We start from the raw sequence: 20958 nt of genomic DNA, 5'->3' as shown, positions 1-20958 counted from the left end.
GAAATGATAGCGCCTTTAATGCAAGCTACCTCTCCTCCGGAGCGAAATGAATTGTTAATCTCCTGGTTATTCATGTCGGGAGCGTGCTTTCTCTGCAAGGCACCATTGTATGTGCTCTGTCCAGAACTCCACTTGACCTTCTCTCCCCCAGCCTGCTCAGCATTGCAGACAAAGGAAGAATGGACAAAAACCTCTTAATAAGCACCCTATCATAGAAAAGTTAACTTGTTCTTAAAACAAAGCAGGCTGCTATTGTTATATGAAGCCGAGGGACACATTATTGGTTTAATCTGTGAAGCTGCCCTCTTTGAAACCGAGCCGATCTCTGCTTTTTACAGAGGTTTCCTCAACTCTTTCTTCTTTGACAAGTGCCAGCCTCCCCTTTCTTTCCCAGTGACACTTGCCACACACGCCCCAGCCTTTCCATTGCTTTGGTACAAGATCACCATCCGTGGTTTGGGGCTGGGTTTCATTTATTTGTTTGCAGCGTGCGTAACCGAACATCTACAAGGCCGTTTACCAGCCATGCAATGTTATAAAGGCAAGCAAAATAAAACAAAACAAAAATAATGAAAAGAAACAGGAAAGAGAAAACCACCACCATATTAAACTGCATTGAAAGAACTAAAAGACAAACTCAAAACACCTGGGGAAGTAAAAAAGGTCTTTGTCTGGCACCGAAAGGTCCCAAGAAGCCTCTCTGGGGAGGACATTCCATGCCTGGGGTGCCATCACCGAAAAGGCCCCCAGAAACCAGTTGCACATGGCAATTAATTTAAATATCCAGAAAATGCAATGTTGCCTATTCATGATCATGGAAAAACTTCCAGACAACAAGTAAACTAGCTGATTTCTTTCAGTTTCCAACCAAAATATCCTATGTTATCCAGGATGCCAAGCACATAAGAGACACTTTGCATTTTTCTCAGAAGGCTGTGGCCAGGAGCCAGGCTTTTGCTCAGCAACACTATGGCTCCACTCTATTATCAGTTCTGTCCAAACTGGCCGTGGCCTCTGTCATATTCCTCTGGTTGGCCATGAACTGGTAAAGAAGCAGAACATGGGGATGGGAGTCCCCACCCCATGGGAAATGGAGTGGGGAGCAGGCTCATTCCTCTTGGTAGTGGGGCTTTTGCATTAAATAATAAGCTCCTATAAGCTTGTGGAAAGGTGAAGGGCTAGGAGCCGTGGGAAGTGGGTGGGGATACAACTGTATCAGCTTCAGGGAGAGACTTATAAAACTTTAGGTAACATGTGTGGATTCCACCCTGAAAAAATTACCAGTTAAAAGGGCCCTTCTTATTTTCATAATATAGCACTGATTTTGATGATGATGTCATTGATGAAGAAGCAACATTATTAAACAATGAGTTACATATGTACTTTAAAAAACAAAAAACCCCCAAACTGACACCCCTTTAAATTTTCAAGTACAGTGATACCTCGGGTTACATATGCTTCAGGTTGCATACGCTTTAGGTTACAGACTCCACCAACCCAGAAATAGTGCCTCAGGTTAAGAACTTTGCTTCAGGATGAGAACAGAAATTGTGCTCCGGCGGCGCGGCAGCAGCAGGATGCCCCATTAGCTAAAGTGGTGCTTCAGGTTAAGAACAGTTTCAGGTTAAGTACGGACCTCTGGAACGAATTAAGTACTTAACCCGAGGTACCACTGTACTGTAGTCTGCAAAAAGAAAAGAATGAAGACCACTGCTCTGGCCCATTTGTGTGTATCTGTAGTGCATGGTTAGAATAGTCTTCTGACTACAGGTCAGTGGTGGTATCTATTCTGCACTCTGTGTTGGCTGTGTGGAAGCTGGCTGGTTCCGATTTGTGATTGAACTGGGGCCGACTTAGGCTGTGAGAAAGTTGTCTTTGGGCTTATAAGCAGTTTTCCCATCTCCTTTCCTCATTCTTAAATGACATCATGGAAGGAAAAGGGTTTTTCAGACAAAAAGCACAGCCAAATAAGGGATTGTATTGCATTGCTGTAGGTGCAACACTTCTTAATGTGAAACAGCTTATGATGGATGAAGCCCATGACTAACTCCTGACCTTTAAGGAAAGAAGTGCAGAATGGAGCTTGAAGTGAGTTTAAACTGGCTCTGTGTACACTATTTGCCAAGGCATAAAATATTAACAAAGTGACTTTTTGAGATGTATACAGAAGATGAATCTTCATTTTACATTAGCGCTCTTACAGCAGTGTCCCCTAAGGTTACCCCTAAAGGAAAATATTTGTTAATTAAAAAGCAATGAATGCTTATCCATATCACTAGGAAACTCTCGTGTATGACAGAGGTGAATCAGTTGTAAATTTAAGACAGGAATCAAACATCCCTAATGAGGAAGAGAAGCTATAGCTTTTGCTATTATTGTTCTAAACAGAAACATGTCCAGAATAACCTGACTTGCACTCATTTATTATTTGGTGAACCTCATTATATGAACCTAAAAACAGTCAAGAATATATTTTGCTTCATGTGTTGCTGCTGGTTAGTGCTGAGTTTCTCCATCCCATTCTCCATCAACGAATGAGAAAAGAAATTGCATTAGAAAACTGTCCAAGGGAGAGACAATTTCGGTGAAATTCCCATGGCTGGAGTGCACTTACCTTATTTTTGAGTGGCTGATAAATATTTGTGAGTTCCCTTTCTTTCATTCTCGCACAGGGCGCCATATTATGAAAGATTTACCAAAGTCTGCCCCTGAAAGTTGGCACACCAAAGGGGTGGTCTGCAAAGGCTGTGACCCTCTGCAGCCACCATCTAGTGCAGGATACTTCTGCTGATGCTGGTTCCTATATTGCCCAGTTTTTCCTCCAAAATTGGCCTCAACATTCTGTTTACAACAGTCTGACCTGGTATAAGGCAGCTTCCTACGTTTCCATGAAATAACTATGCCTGATCAATTCAGATACATAATGCAAAACTTAACTCAAGATCCATTTCAAATACAAAACACAATGCCTTGATTAAGAAGCACTTCACACACAAATGCTTTAATTTAGAAGCATTTTAAATAGGAGCTATACATAAATCTACAATGCATTTTTGCAATACAAACTTCATTCATTCTGCCATGTCCTTTTCTGAAGCTGCCTACCTAAAATTTGTATTGAATTTATTTGTAGACTTTATTGATAGTTTTACACAGACTTAAAAAGACATAAACACCAAGTATATTTATTTCCAGCTCATATTCCGACATTGATTTGTCGGGTTTCCTGAACTTCCTAATTTACTCTTCTGGCCATTTAAAGTTTATCCCCACCTTTTCTTCCTTCCTTCCTTAAATTCCTTCTTCCTTCTCACCTGTACAATTAAATCCACATTGTGTGAGGCACGTGTACACAGAAAGAAGGGATAGCACAGGAGAAATTTCATGCCAATTAAATGGGCATGGATTTGTAGAATGGGTCCACTCTGAAGCAGGGTTGTCGAGTGCTTTCCCCTTCAACCCAGATTTACAAACAGATTTAAAAACTGTACTCTATCTATCTATCATCTATCTATCTATCTATCTATCTATCTATCTATCTATCATCTATCTATCTATCTATCTATCTATCATCTATCTATCTATCTATCTATCTATCTATCTATCTATCATCTATCTATCATCTATCTATCTATCTATCATCTATCTATCATCTATCATCTATCTATCATCTATCTATCTATCTATCTATCTATCTATCTATCTATCTATCTATCATCTATGTATCTATTCAACTTTTATCTTGCTGTCCCTTCAAGGAACTCAAAGCACATAGGTGGCTCTACTTTTTATCCTCGCTACAAAATGCCCCAAGATCACACAGTAATATTTGGGGCTGAGTGGAGATTTGAGATCTAGTGAAGGCTTGACACTGTAACCACAGAACCAAATTGTACTCCCATCATCCTTGAACAATGGCCATGCTGGGAACTGTACTTCAACAACTTCTGGAGTACACCACATTGACTGCCTCTAGCCTACACTGACTGGCAGTCTCCGGCAGAAGCTTTTCTCATCATCTGCTTTCTGAACCTTTTAAATGGTGATGGACAGAGGCTGAACCCAAGACCTTGTGCTTGCCCAGCATGTGCTCTCTACTCTTGAGCTATGGTCCTTCCTTGAAAAGCAAAGAAGTGTGGTCACATGGTCAGAGATGATGCTCTCGATAAGGAGGCCTCAATGCAATACACAATAGCACACACAAACAAGAGCCTTCAGCTCTAAAGAGCAAAGGACCTAAGAGCAGAGAACAGCTTGGTGTAAGATAGAATTTAAATTAAGGATTTCTGCTAGCCAATCCCCAGACTCACAGGCCAATGTGCAGTCTTGCATCTGAGCAAAGCTGGACTAGGGAGGTTGGAGGCCCTGGTGCAGTTTCCAAAACAGGTCTCCGCCTAACCCCCCCATGAAATAAGGTACTTCAAAATAAGTATTCAAAACAACTGCTTGGGGGCTATTCTCTTAATCTGGTCCCATAGCTAGGAGCTATGCTATTCTCTTAATCTGGCCCCATAGCTAGGAGTAGAACTACTGCAACACAGGGCTACCAACTCCCAAGTCATGGAGATGGTCCAGGAAGATACCACGGCCAATCGTGTGTAAAGCTCCAAAAAGTCAAACAAGGGCAACAAAGTCACACTCTCCCTGAGCAGAAGGTCATCCATCTGGGTGTCCAAGACTGATCCTGTCCTCAAATCAGGTCTGAACCAAGCTTGAAATGGAACATGATCATCAGCTTCTTCCAAGAGTGCCTGCAGCTGGACTGCTGCCACCCTCCTTCCTCCACCAATACCACCACTTTCCTAGAAGGTCACATCCCTTTCAGTTCAGCCTAGTGCTATGACTAGAATAGAACCAGTGACTCATTAACTAGCCAAAACAGACGTTCGAGGATGAAATATGCATAACTGTGATGCTGGCTGTTTTCTTATTCCTGCAAGCAAGGTGGAAGATCCCCTTCAAAGGATACAGGCCTGTAAACGAAACTATGTTATTTTTTCTACCATGCTGTTAGCTGTAATGATAGTGTTCTCTCTAGATTAACAGCTCGGTGTGGAAAAATATTGTGGTCCATGGTGACATTTCCTGGGCTATGTTTTCCACTGATGAAAAGCTTTTGCCTTCCCACTTCCGTTTGCCATCAAATGACAGCAAAATATTTGGGCATGGTGGTGTGGAATTACCTGTCAGTTTAAATAAAATACCTGTGCTGGTGTTTTCTGCTGAATAGGGATTAAACAACCCCCATCCCTATGACAAAATAAGTAAACAAACAAACAAACAAACAAACAAACAAACCAACAAACCAACCCTGAAGCCATTTTCTAAACGCAGAGACCTATGCCTCCGGCTCTTTGTATTATGAATGTATCACTTGTTCTAGCTACTTGGATGCAAAGATCAGCTGTCATTAGGCAAGATTTACTGCTTCGCTAAATTAAATATTTGTTTGTGCTGTTCTCTTACTTACTGCTCGACTAGTGTTTTGCAAAAAAGGGGAAAGGAATGGGGGGTGGGGTAAGCCTCTCTTGAGCCTGCCACAAACAAGTATTTTAGGAAATTTAGTAGGGAGACAGGTGTTGCAAGAGAATGAAATAGTACACGCCAGCTCTTCTGGAGTACTGATGAAAGTGAATGGAAATGCTGCTAAACGATACAAAGTGTTTGGAGCAAATGGGATTAAAATGTGCAACTTGAGGAATGTACAACTTGAGTGGGCACAGTATTACTAAATCAATGAAACTCATTGGTTAATCCTGGGACAGCCACTGTTTCTCATTTTACCTTACCTTACTTATCCTTGTGAGGCTAAAGGATGTATGTGGGAGAGAGGACCACCTGCATTTTTTCTGAGCTCCCTGGAGGAAGGGTGGGGTACGAATGCCATAAAATTAATACAAGTTCCCTAATGACATGCCCAAAGCACAGAAATCAAACTGAAATCTCGGCTCTCCATGACCATTTGGGAGCAAACTGGACAGCAAAATGAGAGCAATAGTGAAAGGTGTTTGCTGGCAAGCCCAGAACTCAGGGAGGGAGAAAATGATAGAACTGTAGAGTTGGAAGGGACCATAAAGATCATCGAGTCCAACGCCCTGCAATGCAGGAATCTTTTGCCCAATGTGGGGCTCAAACACATGAGTTTTATGTTCTACACTTCCAGGAAGAGTGGGCTGCTGAATACTATGGATCTTTCTCTTCCTGTATAGTGAGGTTGTTTTTTGTCCAAGGGAGAGTTCTGATGCTAGAGGCCTTCCCAGTGGCTGGCCATAACAATTTCCCATTGCTACTGTTGATCTTCCTTCAGTGTTCCAAAGGTAATAATGATGAAATGGGGACATTCTGGATCCAGTTAGAGAAAAGGCCCTATTGTTTCCTAGGACATCCCCCCAAAAAAGGTGAAAGCTGCCCCCTACAACTCAAGTTGGCATGGTTATTCTCCCTCCATTTATATAGCACCAATGGGAGATGTGGCGGCTGCCTCTCAGCCACTCTGGCTCCAGTGGTACCTGGCAAAGGGAGATCTGGCCACAGCAGAGTGTACCCCTCTGCTTGCAGCCACCCTTCCCACTTAAAGAACTTGCTGCCACCAGGCAAAGGGGGAAATTATCCTTACCAACCTGCCCTTTATCCATCAACCTACCTAAACACTTCCCTGGGGTTTCCCTGAAGCCTCCCAAGATGCCATAGGTTATGGCTTCCTGGGATGATGATGTTTACAATTATCTGAGACTGCAAGGTTCAGGAACAAAAGTTTTTTAACATTAAAAAAACCTATGTTTTTCAAAGGAAAAGGTATTACAATGGAAAATTTAATGAAAACCAGCAAATTCCCCAATAGTGCAAAAAAGCAAACAAGCAAGGATTAATTGCAATCTTCTGTCCCTATCTCTAAGCATATTCCCTAGAGATGGAATCTTACGCAAGCTGTTTTGTTGTTCTCTTACAGTTCTTCTTTTCTGTATTTCTGTCCCAGGCCTACAAAGGCATTTCTTTTCCATGCTGAGATCCACCTTGGTCTAAGACTTCCAGGCTGGCTACCTGTTGATGTATCTTCTCTCTGTCTGCTTTATATCACTGTCTCCTCTTATATGGCTATACAAGTTCACTCTATAATTCTCTAATGACCAAGCAAAAAAGATATATGGCAGGCAAGAAAGATATGCACTCCCACAAACAAGGTCCATACAAACAGTCCAGGACAGAAAAGTCCAATCACTTCACAGAAGAAGTGGGGGGGGGGGAACTGGTGAGGAAAAAGGAGGGGGAAATGTGAAAATCCACTCCATTTCAAACCTGGTAGGGCTTTGAAAATGATGGTTCATCCACCACAGGCTTCTCCCCCCCCCCCCGCCTCCATCCCACCTCCGTAGAATTGCTTGGTTAAGGAAAAATAAATACCACCACTGACTGTTCAAGCCTAGGGAATTGCAACTTCCAAATGTACTCCACAATGTATTGAATCTCTTATAGGAGTATGCCTTTCTTTTCTTTCTTTTCTTGAGATGTTCAAACATCCACATGCACACCTCAGTGCCTTGGATTCTGTTTCCGCTTCGTACAGATAACTGGTACTCTACTGGGCAGGAGAACCATCTATAAGATGAGACATGCTTTTGGTCGTTGTTGTTGTTTACCCGCAGTAGAGAAGCTTTTGCATGAATTCTCTGTTCTGTTTTGCTTGAGCTGGGGAGGGGGTTGGGAATGCAGAGTAGAAAGATCTTGAAAGCCCCCTGACTTGTTTTGTTTTCACGATAGCAATGTGAAATGGCTTTCCCCCTTGTGAGAACTACCTCATCATTATTCAAAGCTTTTCTTTGGTACAAGAAGACAGGAAAGGCTCTCTAGTTAATAGAGAATATTCGTTCTCTTGAACCCAGTGTAACCTAATCCATTCAAAGTGCAAGTGGACTACGCTGCCTGAAAGGTCTCTGAGATCCTTGAAACCATATTTCAAGTAAGAAGGTTACTCCATATCAAAACCTAGCATTTGATGACTGAAAGAATGAAGGATTTGATTCCTTCTTGTTATGCTTGAAAACAATATGAACTTGATTGAATGTTCTGCTCTGCATAACTTTTCTGTTAGTAAAAAGGGTGCTTTAATCACTGGCCATATAAACGGATGGATGCTTAACATGCACTTTCCAATCATGAGTTTAATGAGTTTCATCCTGATGAGAATGTTTGCAATTTGTGTAAATGTTAAATGACTTTGTCTAACCCTTCCCAGGTGTTGTCATTCTCCACTGCCTTAATTAAAAAGTACAGGCAAAATTGGAGGCTAAAGTTGCAAGTTGGTTGTGACTAAGAGTTCCCCCAGTGTGTTGGACTCAAATAAGCTCATTTCTGAAGGCTTCTTTCCCCTTTGCGTCTTTAATTTGAAAGTAGTGTAACACTTTTTTTTTTTGTATTTGTCAAGTTTTATTACTTAGGTTATGAGTCAAAGACAAATCCGAGACTATGTTTACACCAGAGTGTAAATGCATGTGTGAGCTGCAATTTTATTGTGTGCACTTTTGGATCTTGGAGTTGGATCTTGATGTTGTCTGTCCACATTAACAGGTGATGGTTGATAGCATGTATCCACACACATGTGTGGTTGCCCTCTCCATCAATTTAGTACTTCCCTACCCTCTCTGCATTCTGAGGTCCATTGTGAGCAGGCATTTGTTTAACTGTGTCTGGCCTTTTGTTTAGGGTACAGGCTTTCTAGTACACTAGACAAACTAATTCACCTACCTAGGCTGTGAATGCTATGGAGTACTGAGCTAAGAAAATATTGTTGTTGTTGTTTAGTTGTGTCTGACTCTTTGTGACCCCATGGACCAGAGCACGCCAGGCACTCCTGTCTTCCACTGCCTCCCACAGTTTGGTCGAACTCATGCTGGTAGCTTTGAGAACACTGTCCAACCATCTCGTCCTCTGTCGTCCCCTTCCTCTTGTGCCCTCAATCTTTCCCAACATCAGGGTTTTTTCCAGGGAGTCTTCTCTTCTCATGAGGTGGCCAAAGTCTTGGAGCCTCAGCCTCAGGATCTGTCCTTCCAGTGAGCACTCAGGGCTGATTTCCTTAAGAATGGATCGGTTTGATCTTCTTGCAGTCCATGGGACTTTCAAGAGTCTCCTCTACCACCGTAATTCAAAAGCATCAATTCTTCGGCGATCAGCCTTCTTTATGGTCCAGCTCTCACTTCCATACATCACTACTGGGAAAACCATAGCTTTAACTATACGGACCTTTGTCGGCAAGGTGATGTCTCTGCTTTTTAAGATTCTGTCTTAAATATTAATAATAATATTGGCAGTAATAATAATAATTCATGTGTCATCTAATAACCAATTTTTCTGGACAGCTTGCAATATCCATCAAATAAAGAGTGCAGACTGCTTTGGCCTTGTATTTGGCCAGCTATGAGACTGCCTTGCTCTTCCCCTTCTACCTCCCAGTAAGCAACGGCGATGCAGGCAATGGGCGGTCAGGAGAGTGATGCCACCTGCTACTGAATTCCAGGCTTATTTGAGAATCTTTATTGCACTAAAGAGTGGAATATTAACTTCTCTACAGACATAAGATGTTCATGTGACTTCCTAGCATGGCTTGTCAGACAATGCAGGAAGGTGGGGGGCTCCAAGCAGAAAGACGGAATTAGGACCATTTTAATGGTTTTATCTTTTCAAGCCCAGGAAGTTTTAAAGATATAGAGCTTTCCCCAAACCCCGTTTAGTTTGAGAAATTTCCAGAAGATGTATTATTCTATTTCAAGTATCCTTCATGCTTCTGACAGAGAAATATTGCAGTTGGTGGTGACTCTGCTGAAAAGACTTCATTAGATTGCCATTAGTTGCTAATAATACATCGTAATTATTCTTATAGGGTTAAGCTCATCTGTTTCCTCTTCCACCTGCCTTGCAGTGATAACCTCTAAAGAATACTCTGAAGGGCTATGAAGCTCTCCTTCAAAATCTTCCACTGTAACTGAATGTTCTATACAATTCATCACCTACAAAAGATTTGTGGGTGTTTAGAGATATGGACCTCAATTTCTGAAATTTACGTTCTCATATAAATAAAGTTGAGCACTTTAGTCAGTATCTGGAAGATTTAAATTTCTAGCCATTATTATCAGGCTAGACTCATCTTTCTATTAGTACCTGGCTTGTTTGCATTCATCTGAACAAAATCCATCAGCCTATGTTTATGAAATTTGCAAGTCGTTGTCTGTCTGTCTGTCTGTTTGTCTATCATCTATCCATCTATCATATAGCTAGCTATTATGATTTTAAAGATAGAGAAAGGCTTGTGAAGCAGTGTGGTGTTTTATAATTCAAACAACCATTGCCACATCGTAACACTGCTTGGAAGTCCACTTCCCTGGCTGCACACTAGTGACTGGCTCACCTCCTGCAGCCCCTGTTGACCTGACAACCAAAGCGAGAGCAGCAGCTGCTGAGAGCTGACTCGGCAACTTCCCCTCACACTACTTTCCTTTTTTCCTCTCCCACTCAAACCCCCTCCCCACCCCAGGCCTGCTCCCCACCATCCTCGGCCTGGTTTGCTTGATGGCATGGCCCAGCACAGAGTGGGCGCTGCCTTCCCTGGGTTCTGCCTCGGCATCCTGCACACAATGAGCCATTGAGGAGGAGGAAGTGCTGTGTGGTTCACCATGTGGCCTAGAACCCACATACCTATGGGTCTGCCTCTCCTGGTTTGCCCCGCGGAGGACCTTAAGGTCCACAAATTACAACACTTTGGAGGTGCCAAGTTGCAAGGTGGTTAGATTGGTCTCAACTAGGGCCAGGGCCTTTTCAGTACTGGACCCGACTTGGTGGAACGCTCTGTCACAAGAGACCAGGGCCCTGCGGGACTTGACACCTTTCCTCAGGGCCTGAAAGGCAGAGCTGTTCCGCCTGGCCTTTGGTTTGTACTCAGTCTGACCCTTATGTTTCCCTCCCCTTATGGTTTTGAACTATGGGCTACTATTAAAATGAGGCTGCATTTTAAACTGTATTTTAACCCGTATTTTAATTTTTCTCTCTCCTCCCCTATTATGTTTTTATTGTGATTTTACTGGTGTTAGCCACCTTGAGCCCGGCTCTGGCCGAGGAGGGTGGGGTATAAATAAAAATTTAATAATAATAATGATGATGATGTAGTTATTGGGTCAGCCAACAGCAGTAGCCTCAAAGGGTACAGCCAGAAGCTGGTGAAATAACTCAGTTCTAGCCTAGAAGGGAGGCAAGCTTATTAGCTTAAAGTTCTCCTACTTTGCTTATAGGTTTGAGATGCAATCCCATTTACTGCATGCATCCTTCTTCAAAATGTCACCATTCCAAGCATGCAGAGGTCTGATCATCTGTTGTGAGCCAAACTTTACTCTTCCATGGTTGTGGTGCTGGAGGAACACCCAGCTCATCATCTGCTCTCAGAAAGATTATAGCCACAATATTGAAAGTTTTAAAGTGATGACAGGTGACCACCCAGTAAATGGCAATTCATTGCTACCCTTGATGGCAAAGAGTGTGTGGCTCTCCTAAGGACCATGCTGAAAGCTAGTGAACACTGGTAATCTTTGGTAGAAATTGGGTATCTGTATTACCCAATATGTTTATTGGGAGGATCCAGTGTCAATGTATAATGAAAAGAAGCCCTCTTATGCAGCAAAAATGGAGAGCTCAACTGGGCCTAGATTTAAACAGATTAAATTGAAACAAAGAACACATGTCATACCCCTCCAGTGGATTAAAATGATGCACCAGTTTTTGGCTCAGCAGGCTTTCAAATGGAAGAGTAGAATTTAAGAGGTCAATGAAACAAACAGGTGGTGAAGCAGGATGAGGGACAACAACACAAGTACTGAGATGTTTTGGCACTTTTCACAGCCATTGCCTAGTATATTTCATAGCTAATAAGTAGCAGTAATGAGTGTAATCACAGCTCACCACCTGCTTACCATTTATGTTTGAAAGAGAATGTTTTATTACAGATTAATCTCTGATTAAATCATAACATGCTCCTAATCACTGTTAATTCTACTGTTGCTTATAGTTAGGGGTTATATTCTAGGGCTGCTTTGTTTTACATTACACTCACAATATCTTATTTGTGTTAATTTATTCAGGAAACTACCACTTCCCAAATGCATCCTTGTTGTCACTCATGATCATTAAAAAATGCATGTTGTTCTCTTGATGACTGCAGCATCAAATGGTAAGTTTTCCATGTGAATGAGCCTTCAGAGATCAGATAACTTTTCTATTATCTTTTGTGTTTTAAGCTATTTCTGTTTTATCTGAAAGCCATATTGAGTCCTGGTCTGGGGAAAAGGAGGAAAATAAAAATAAAAAACAACAACAACAACAGAATCATAGAATTGTAGAGTTGGAAGGGACCTGAGCGTCATCTGGTACAACCACCTGCAATGCAGGAATTTCAAAAAGCTCATACATGACAGATGGCCACCCAACCTCTGTTTAAACACCTCCAAGGAAGGAGAGATCATCAACTTCCAAGGGAGTCCATTCCACTGTCAAACAGCTCTTACTGTCAGAAAGTTTTTCCTGATGTTTAGTCAGAATCTCCTTTTTTTGTACATTGGTTCGGGTCTTAGCTTCTGGAGCAGGAGAAAACAAGTTTGCGTCATCTTCTAAGTGACAGCCCTTTAGATACTTGAAGATGGCTATTATATCTCCTCTCAGTCTCCTCTTTTCCAGGCTAAACACGCCCAACTCCCTCGACTGTTCCTCATAAAGCTTGGTTTCCAGACCCTATATTATCTTGGTCATCCTCCTCTGCATTCCAGCTTGTCAACTTCCTTTTAAAATTGTGGTGCCCAGAACTGGATAACAGCACAAAGAGAGAACTTGCATCTCACCTGAAAGATGTTGCTTTTCAGTGTAGCCAGTCTACAGCCTGCTATGAAGTCCTGTTGATTACTAGCCAAGTGATTGAAATCAAGTGGTCTACATCTATTTGTGATCTACCCTAATGACAAACTGATTTGTGGCCCAATGGGCATGATGCCATTTGTGAAATTTGAGGGTCCCATCACATCTTCTTAATGCATGTAGCCTTGGACAAAGGAGAGTGTCTGTTGAAGGGCATTTTCATGTAGTCTGCCCATGAGAAATCTAACTCATTTGCATATCCTGCCAGCGCCAGCATTGTCCATATTAGTTTATTTATGTTTTGAACGTTTGCATCAAAGACTTCCTCAACTGTGCAGAACAAATGCACATGTAAGCTACACTTTTGACCTACCTGCCTTATAATGTTTGTGTGTCTAAGCATGCTTAGGAAAATTAGAAGAAGAAAATGTCTTTAGACTTAGGTAGGTAAAAATAATGACAGCCTGCAGACCAGGGTGTCAAATGTGGCTTGAATTTTCTTGCTTTGCAAACAAACCTTGTGCTCTGCTCTTCCTGGATCCAGTGGTGGAGCTTCATGCTCCAACTGGCTGGCATGTGTCCCAGGGAGCGTGGTGCACATCTCAGGGGTGTGGAGCACTGCCTGTAGGGGAGTGGTGCGCATCCTGGGGGCGTGGCCCCCAGCGTGCGGGGGGGGGGGGCAGCCGTGATGGCATCCCACCGGGATTGTGGTGCCGGGGGTGGTGTGCTCCCCCCGCCCCCCTCTTCCTCCAGCAGTGCCTGGATCCCATTCATGTCTGTGTGTATTCCACTTATTATCCCTATATTATGTTTTGGGACTTCTTCTTGTATGCACTTTCTAGCTGTGGTCAGATACAAATCCTAGGACTGGTCTGCACCCCTATTATCCTGCTCAAAAGCTGCTCTGCACTTCAGTTAGTGTTACTGTTCACTTCTGGTCAATAACCTTGGTGCTGCCTATCCTATGCACAGTTTGATGTCAATGAGATTTGGGCTCTTGTGCAGCCACTGCTAGCTTTCCCATTCTGCCACAGACTATTTCAGTTTTGTTTTTGTTTTTTTTAAGTTCACATCCTTGGGCTTTTAAATGCTATTGAATTGGTGACTTGCCTTGCCTTAATCTTGGGTCAACTGGACTTTGTTTATCACCGTTAGGCAAGTCTGTCTGTGATGCAAATGTGACTTTTACTATGTTTTCTGCTCTTTTTTAAATGATAATGCAAGCTTTCATTTATGTAGCAAATGAAATACTGTGAGTGGGAGGGCATAAAAACAGACGTGTAAAACACTATGGCAGCTATTATTATTTTAAAAAACAAACAAAAAAAATAGGGATGGGAGGGAGAGCCCTGTCTGTTCATTGTTCCCAAAATCAGTTTCCTTAGCAAGGAAACTTCATCAGCAAAATCCCAAGCATCTCTCCCATGCTGGGAACGGCCCAGCAGAGGAATGCAAGTTCATTAGGTTTGCTTAAAGCAAGCACTGTGTTGCAATGACAAGAGAAAGGCAAAGTCTGGGAAACTTGGCAGGAAGTTGAGTCTCACTGTATTATTTTTCACATGACTTGGTGATGGTGATGCTAATTGAAAATTCTGAGGTCCCCTCCTCCCTCCCTGAGATGAAACAACCTTAACATTCCCCAATGATGTTGCTCTGCTGTATGTCATTTGTCAAGCACAAAATTTTACAGAAAATTCTACCAGCGACCTTTTGAATGTCTGGGAACTTACTTGGCAGCTGGAGTGCTGCTATTAATAAGCAGGGTACACCCGTATCCCATCTGAATGTGTGTCTAGTGAAAGACTGTGTGAGATGTGGGGATCTTGCAGTGAATTCCCAGAATTCATAACAGCATGTAAAACAAGATTTATCTTTAGCAACTCACCTTTCAGAATTGCCCACTCCTGGGGAAAGAGCCAAGACCTTGAAATTCAGTCCCATGTTTTGAAAGGGAAGGGGGGAAATCCTAAGCGACACACACATCTGTGCACCTGTAGCTGGGTAGAGGGAAAGAAGAAGAATCTCTTACCTCATCACTCTTGGTTACTGAGTCAGGGATGCACTGAGCTTTAAAATCACAACTTGTGACTTATGGGTGGTGAATAAAACCATAACCATTATCATCATCATCATCCTGGTGGTGAAGAAACCTCAGTATATATGTCTTTTTTAACCTAATGTGATCATAAGCTTTCAAAACAAAATAATAAAAACTGGTCCCAAATGCTGCCATCTACTGATGGAAAAAGACAGTGCCTGCATAATTAGATGTACATGTAAGTTTGTGTAATCTAAGTATCTCAGCAGGGCTCATTTATGTCTAGCTGCAGGGATTCAAGAAATGGAGGCGTAGTTCAGTAGATTAAGGTCAGATATAACGTAACCTTATTAGTTTTGCTTCAGCCATCAGAGGAGGAAAGGCAATCCATCTTCTTATTCTTGTTCAGAGCATCTCGTGCCCGTAACTTGTCTTTGGATATAGCTTGGTCTGTGGACTCTAATGAGGAGGTGTGTTGGAAGCAGAGCTGTCAGAGGAGTCTGAAGAGGCACTGGGACAAAGGGGAAGCAGTTTTCCTCAGGGGACACCTGACTGACCTCCTTCTTTAATCTGCCTGAGGCAAGGTTGTCTTCCTGGGTTGGCTCCTCAAGCTGCAAAACCCTCTCTGATATGGGCCCTTCTTCTTAGCACCTTGCTGCTATCACCTCATCTGAGCAGGAGGGCTGACCCCCAAACTATTAGTCCTTGCCTGGGGTAGAGATCTCTGCGCCATAGCTGCTATTCCCTAAGGAAAAGATGACCCAAATAGTCCATCTGAGAAAACGCCTCTGTGTTGTGGTTGATGGTGGGGAGTCCCTATGGTTTAAAAGGTGCTGTTCAGTGTGGATATCCTGATCTTGTGGAGAGTTTCTACACAAACACTATACGTTCTTGGAGGTTCACTGGTGCAGAGTTACTCTGAGCATTTGGGACAAGACATGTTCAGGTGGTCTAGCCCCTGTGCTAGCTGCACATTATAGAAATATTCTTCTGTGGCTTTCATATAGGAATTGCAACATTTCATTTTGGTACAGAAACCAAAAGGGCATGTTTGGAACACCTGCACATGTTCTTCAACTACTGGGTTAGCATCCAATAACATGGGCACCACTGATTGTGTTAAGTCTGCCGAAGTTAACCACAGGCAGCTATTCCTTTTCTATATTTGATTAGCTCAGTCCATTGCAAGCCCATCCCAGCCTGTGTAATTGCCCCCCCCCCCACTTTCCGTCAAACCCAGCCTTGTGAGAGGTTGGGTGGGATTATCAGCAGAGGCTCATTTTTCTCTAGGTACTCAAAAAGATAAATTATTAATTGCCGGAGAGCATGGGAAATTTAGTTTCCAATCTGTGCTGGGTCAAAGAATTGACCAAGGGGGCATAGGAGTTACATTTCCTATGCTCTGCTGAATCAACACATAAATGGATGCTTTGTGTGAGTGTTTAGACCTCTATCGCCACCCCTCCCTGTAAGCCTCTGCTGCTTCCAAGTCTTCCCCGCTAACAGTAACCCTCCCCCATCATAATGGTAAGTGAAGATTGGGGAAATCAGGGTGGAAGTGGTGGCGATGGCTTCCTGGGAGCTCTACATAGTTCATTGGGCACCAATATTTTTAGCTGGAAGAGCTCTTTCATAGGAACATTGGAGATTGCCTTATCAGACCATTGGACAGTCTGGCTAGGCATTGTCTTCTCTTGCATGGGATTTCTAGGATTTCAGACAAAACTCTTTCCCTGCCGTACCTGGAAATGCTAGCGATAGAGCCTAGGACCTTCTGCATGCAAAGCACGTGCTCCACCAGTGAGTCTCTAGCCCCATACCCTCCAATGCAAAGTGGCTCCCAAACTGGGATGCCATCTTCTGGGTCCACAATCCCCCGTGGGTCACATGACCAGGATGAGATCACACTTTTGGAGGGCACGTGGCCCAAAACCGTGCATTTTGGGGCACCACACCAGATCACAGACCCAGATAAAATGCTTTTTTTTCAGGGCAAGAACTCAGCCTGAAATCACACAAGAGCACAAGGCCCAAAATGGCATCTGTGTTCTTGGAGGGAAAAATGGAAGGTCTCAGTTTTTCTGAGACAGTTGACAAGTATGCAATCCCAGTTTTCTAAAGATTGTTTTGCTTTGTTTTTTTAAAGAAAGCTCAGAAGGACAAGCCCAATTACGAAGAAAAATGGTTGCCTATCATTCATTCCTTGGGAAGAAACTGGCATCTGCAGTGTGTTGAAGGGGGTTTAACTATCCCTAAACATTGAAATTTTGCTCTTATGGCTGCCAAAGGAGTCTGGTGAAAGGGGTTACATGACGACAGAGAGAGCACCCGAGAAATCCAAACACAGAGCCATGATCTAGTATGCACCACACTAATTCACTATGATTTATGCTACAACAAACAACAGAGTGGTAACAACTGGAGAGATTTCTGTTTCATTAAGGGTTACCAAGGTGATGATAAGCAGTCTGCAAGCCAGAAAAACCCAGAGACTAAAGGCTAAATTCCAGAGGGACGTATCTCAGCACAAACCACACCACTGAAGAACTGCTTTGCTCAAATGCAGTAAATTTACATTTTGCACAACAACAATAATAAAAAGCAATATTAAGGGTGAAATATCAAAAATAAATGAAACATTTATTTATTGCTGCCAGGGGGAATTAATTCCAAAAAGTCAGAAATGCACATTCAAATTAAAAGCTGGTTCCCCCCATTCAAATTCAAATAATAGTTTTAGCACATTCTCCACACCAGCTTTTGACACTCCTGAACAGGTGTGGCTAACCTGTGAACCTCAAGATGCTGGGCTGGAGCTGATGGGAGTTGGAGTCCAACAACCTCTGGGGGCCCACAGGTTAACCACTCCTGCTTTTGAACATTATTTGATTTCTTTCATTAAAAGTAGATCTTGATTTCTGGGTTGAAAAATGTCCTTTATGTGGGGATGGGCAGGAAAAAGAAATATCCTCTCACCCTCAAATTCCTACTTGTGAGAATGTTCACTTTTTAACCCTTTGCTCCCATTGTTTCCATTATCTGCTGTTGCTTTGATAGCATTTCCCGCCTTCTAATTGCTGGTTAGTCGCACAAGTGATCTCCAATTGAGGATCGCTGGGATGATGCCAAGATGCTACAGATCCAGTCAGATTTGGCTTGGTCTTCTGACTGACATCATTGCGGGCAAAGCCAGCTCAGTACAAGGGAAATACTTTCCCACCCCAAAACTACAACAGCTGGATAGCCAAATGCTTTCATGCATTTGAAAAGCAATCACCAAAAATAATAGCAGGACTTTTCTATGCTGCTGGAAATGTGAATAAAAATCAGCAAGTACTTGGTTCAAATTCACCCCTAAATTGAAGAAAGGATATGAAGGATGACTTGGTGAACTCAATGCATGCAGTGGGATCTCTGTGTCTCCTTCCAGAAAATGTCCCAATTTCAGGCTTCTCCAAAAGTAATCTAATGTGGCAGCAAAGATAAGAAAACCCACAAAGAGCTTTTCCAGTTAGATACCCACATTGAGATATCTATCTGGCAATCATTAGAAAACATCTTCTGTGTTTGTTTGAAAGACCCTTAGCATCAATCTGCCAAAATCTGCACAATCAAGTTAGTAAAAGCTTGGTTGGATTGCATGTTTTTAATTCCACACCCCTTTCCTGTGTAAATGAAGCGTTTGCTCCTGTACCCAATAACATTGCACAGACATTTCTTCTGTCGTGGTGTGGGCTGCACAGGTGGTTTCCATTTGTACTACAGAAAGTCAGGATGCAATCCTGGGATGTGGATTTTGTCCTACAAGGCAGTGACAGGCAGCCTTAAGTCTTGTACAGTGCACTTTTTTTGGGGGGGGGGTGCATAAGGCATAACTAATTTGTGTTAAGTGATCTTGATTAGTTATGCCCTACTGCTTAAGAACACCAGGTACACCTTACTCAACCAGATCAAGGCCCACCTACTTCATTCAGCCCTCTTTGCAAGAATCTCAGCAACCAGCAGCTACGAGATGGTTCATCAGAAAGGATTACAGCCTATTCCCAACCCCAGTATGGTTTCAGGCCACCAGATGAACATTAATCTGACATCTTGATAGTGGATATAAGAATCTGACAGTTGCATCACTTGGATATGAATCAAGTCACTGCCATGTACAATTTCCAAGTGTAGCGGTTCTTTTAGATTCCTCCCCCCAATCAAGCTACTGCTTCTTATTGACTTTGACATTACCTGATTGCAAAAGGGAGATAAATGCACATTTCCATGAGGTTTATAGCAGCAAAAGCTCATATGCAATATAAATGAATCCAGAGCCAACCTGTTTTCACAAATTTGTCAGGGCGGGGGGGAGGAATATTGTTTCCTATGCTCACATGCTTAATATAATGTTAGGATCAGAGCTCATTTGAGGAGCTTATTGCAATCAAGCTGATTCTATTTCATGTCAAGAATCAAATCTATGCATTTATTCCTTTGCCCACATATTATTCGAGAACTACGCCCAGACCTGCCCATGCAATGTTGTGAACTTGTGTAGATTTCTATATGGCGTGATTCAGAAGATGAGGAGGCTGGGAAATGGGGGCAGCCATCTTCCATGCCCCTGTGCCCTTGGGAACAATGCTATGGCATGAACTAGTGTTGGTTCCATTGGGACATTGTCTTCAACTTTGAAAAGGTACCCTGCCTTTGAAGTGGAAGCAAAGCATTTTTATAGCAGGCAAATAACAATCCTCATCATAAGTGGTAAGCCAAACCCTCATTACACCTATTAGCCAAGGTCTGGAGATGGTTACATTCTTTGGGGTCCATTTTCACTCCCACCCCCTGATACCAAGAAAAAAGCCTGGGCGGAATACTTGAGTCCAAGTTTCCTGACGTGAGGGGCCAAAGTTCTTCAAAGTCTTCTTCCCTGTATTGTAATACTGCTGCTGATCTGGGCAATGGATTGTGCTGAATTTCTGCAACCATAGTCTTCTGTGTCTGGGAGAAAATATTTCACTTAAATAGCAAATGTTGTAGTCTGCGAATAGCAAGAGAATCAATTACACAAGAAACTGGCTCCCATTCAATAAAAATTATAAATGATCAATTTCATTTCAATTTATGTGTGTCTTTCTCTGTGTGTTGAATCTACTTTCTAATAACTTTAGGATCAAGGGAGGGAGTTGGTTCCTTTGTAGCTTATCTCCTGAACTTGTCTAGGACATTGCACTTAATGAGGTTTATAATTCACTCCATCTACATCAGCATCTTTAATTACGCTTAGCATTTAATCTTCACTGCACCACTTAAATCACAAGATCTAAAATTAAACCTTCTTAAGCCTAATCTAATAATAAACACACATGACATTTTGTGAAAAATGTGAGAGTCTGATTAGAGTGGCACAGCATATTGCAACCAGATTAAAACAACAAGTACAAGAGAACAATTCGAAGCAATGCAGGTGTTGTGCATGGTGGCTGCCTGGGAAATAGATAGATGTGTGCATCCCTTTAGGTACCTTCTCTTTATTTTACAAGACTTTTTCCTTTGGAGGAAGAGGCTAGCTATACACACGGAGCAAACTGAAGCCACAAACCTACAATTAGCAAAAATTGCCTAATGATGAGAACCACTGGCTTCACTGATGCTCTTCATGGAAATAGCATTTAACCAGCTCAGTGGCAATTACAGGCACATGAAAGCAAAGATTAGTGCTGGAGCTGAAGCAAATACAGCTTTCCACCCTCATTTGTGAAATGGGAACTGTTTGCTTAATTTGAAAACTGTAACTCACCTCCTTTGAGGTTATCTCTTTTGGTGGAAACAGTTAACTAGATAGTCATTGATATGCCATTGATATTCAGAGTCTGATCATTCAGAAAAGAGCTACTAAATTTTTGACGCTGATGATAAAATCCAAGTTGAATTTGTTGGCATTAGCCAAGGTGAAAGAATACTCTTCTAATAGGTTGGCAGGTGTCATAATGGAAGAACGGTGGCTTTCAAGACAGAGAACCTGGAATCATTTATGAAATCTCTTTTCT

The sequence above is a fragment of the Podarcis vaucheri genome, assembly GCF_965113315.1.
Source record: "Podarcis vaucheri genome assembly, chromosome: 5".
NCBI classification, from domain to species: Eukaryota; Metazoa; Chordata; class Lepidosauria; order Squamata; family Lacertidae; genus Podarcis; species Podarcis vaucheri.
The sequence above is the reverse complement of the archived record's forward strand: the minus strand, read 5'-3'. Positions refer to the sequence as shown.